The sequence below is a fragment of the Salvia splendens genome, chromosome 16 (assembly GCF_004379255.2).
Source record: "Salvia splendens isolate huo1 chromosome 16, SspV2, whole genome shotgun sequence".
Lineage (NCBI taxonomy): Eukaryota > Viridiplantae > Streptophyta > Magnoliopsida > Lamiales > Lamiaceae > Salvia > Salvia splendens.
In genome coordinates this window covers 23,484,122-23,486,643 of record NC_056047.1, presented here as the reverse complement: position 1 = coordinate 23,486,643, position 2,522 = coordinate 23,484,122, and the positions used below count along the sequence as shown (strand labels likewise).

Below are 2,522 nucleotides of genomic sequence, written 5' to 3'. Positions count from 1 at the left end.
GTTGAGCCAATGACACTTTTGAAAACTTACTCCAGTCAGAAAAAGAATTTTTTTGGGTCCAGAGCAGAAAGAGAAAACCTAGGCTCTGATACCACTCTGTCACGCCCGCATTTCCTAAGGATAGGAAGTACGGTGGACCGCGACTAGGGGAGGAGTAAAGAAGCGGGGAAGAAAGGGGAAAAACAAGAATATTTGACCCAAAGACATTTAATAAAAGGAAATTCATTTTAAAACAAGGTACTGTAGCGACATTTCAAAAGTTTAAGTAACCAGAGTTTAAATGAAAACATTGTTTCGGATTACAAGCAGCGGAAAAAGATCAAGAGACAGATAATGCCGGGTATGACGACACGACATTATCCAAAACAAAGTGAAACGCATTTTGACTTTAACTGCTCAACATCCGTCCTCCCCATCGCCGCTCAACCTGCACATTAAGAAAACAACATGCAGGGCTGAGTACTTATGGCACTCAGTGGACACACGCCAAAATCATAGTTTGTCATGCCATAACAGTGTAACATTGGGGTTTTGAGTGTAATGAAAATAACCCAAGTACACCAAAATATATTTCATAAATTCGACTGCGCAGTCATTTTCCGATATTGCCACCCTTATTCCCTCAATCATACACTATCTGATCCAAACGGTGACAAGGGGCGTGGCCACACCCCAGGTCATCTAGACCGGCCAACTTGCTCTCAGATGGCACCCAGTCTCGTGTACACTAGCCTGAGGGTTCGCAGCCCAACAGACCCGAATTCGATTAAACATATGTGGTAAACCACTTCAGATAGGTTTCAAATCAAAACATTTGGCAAGACAAACAGTTCACCTCCATAAACAATTCCGGAACAGAGTCCGTATTAAAAACAACCCACGTAAAAGTAGGGTAGAAAAGCCCACCTCGATTGCTTAGCTTTTAAAATAATTCCCTTCTTCAACCACACTTTCCTCGTAAACGATCACCCTTTTGAAAGATAAATTGTATCATGATTAGAGTCAGAAGAGACGAGACTTTAAACGACAATGCATGATTCCTACGTGGACGACTTCAACATCTAGCACGTTACACGTACATACACTTAACAACATGTTACAAAACAAACACACAAAGTCACACGTTCGAAACACACCCCGCACGCAAACGACGTACCCAAAACGCGCACACGACACACGAACACAGCACTCCAAGTCCTGGCATACCCTTACTGTGCAAACGGCTCACTTGGCTCGGAAAAGGTTCGGAAAAACTCGGAAAAAGGATCGGCGTCTCGACATGGCTCGGTGTCTCGGCCGCTGGCTCGGCACCTCGGCCACCTGTTCGGCACCTCGGCCGCTGGCTCGGCACCTCGGCCGCCTGCTCGGCACCTCGGCCGCTGGCTCGGCACCTCGGCCGCCTGGCTCGTCCCGTGCACACTCACTTTCCTCCAACTTCCGATTCTCAAACCCTATACAACATTCACACCACACATTCTCCGTCCCAAAACACACCCAGACACCTGGGATCATCCCTTCAAAAACCCCCCCACAACACTGCCCTAGGCCGGCCCCTAAAACTCTCGGCCAACCCACGCAAAACCCTCGAACCAAACACTGATTTTCCCGAGCCATCTCTTGGTCAAACACACCCACATTCATCACAAAAACATAGCACTCAGAATCACGCCAATTGCACATGAAAACATCTCCCAAAAACATACAACTCGCGAAACTGCGCAGTTTACTTGCAAAAATCATAATAAATTCATACGACATCCAAAGAGCCTGAAAATTACACACCACACAGAAGCCACATTAACCTTTATACAGTTCAAAATTCGTACCCAACGGAGATCGTTTGCTTAGATAAAAAGGGGTCGGAACCCACTGCCAGTTACTACCAAAAACATGCTCAACCATATCACATAGCCACAAACCCTATTCAGCATCTAAACCATCCAAAACGTCCTATATGCATGAGTTTTCGAATTAAACAAGGGTTAGGGTTTGGTTACCTTTCTTGGATAGTTCAAACGTAAATTCGAAGCTTTCCCTACACCGATTTACAACGTACGAGCGTAACACCTTGAAGAAGCCAAGATGATGATGAGAAGGGGATGAATGGGGAAAGGTAAACCGAGAGAGAGAGAGGCGAGAGCTTACCGTGAGAGCACACTTCGAGAGAGATGAGAGCTAGAGAGCGAGAGAGAGAGAGAGAGACCGAGAAGAGAGAACGAACGGAAAAGAGGGGGAGGGAAATCGGTTATGAGGGAGTGGGGGCGGTTGAGAGAATCATGGGGTGATGGGGGAGGTTTTTTTTCGAAAAAGAAGAGAGAATTGGGGAGGGAGGGATTTAATTTGTTAATTAGGAGTTTTTATTCATAGCTTAATTACTTAATTCCATTTTAATTTGCCTAGGAAGAAAATACCACATCCACAACAATCAAATAAACACAAAATATTTTCCACACCATATTTTAAACACAAAAACATAAAAATTCATCCTTAATTAAAAGAATAAAATTCCACAAATTTTCGGG

The 2,522-nt window shown here is 44.6% G+C and overlaps 1 long non-coding RNA gene across 1 annotated transcript; it reads right to left on the bottom strand.

Moving 5' to 3' along the window:
• Window positions 1–241: 241 nt before the first annotated feature.
• LOC121771391 lies at window positions 242–2,190 on the bottom strand. Its single transcript, XR_006044019.1, has 4 exons — window positions 2,146–2,190; window positions 1,998–2,067; window positions 907–970; window positions 242–427 (listed from the first exon to the last, which is right to left on the bottom strand). It is a non-coding gene; the product is annotated as an uncharacterized LOC121771391 (long non-coding RNA).
• Window positions 2,191–2,522: the final 332 nt, after the last annotated feature.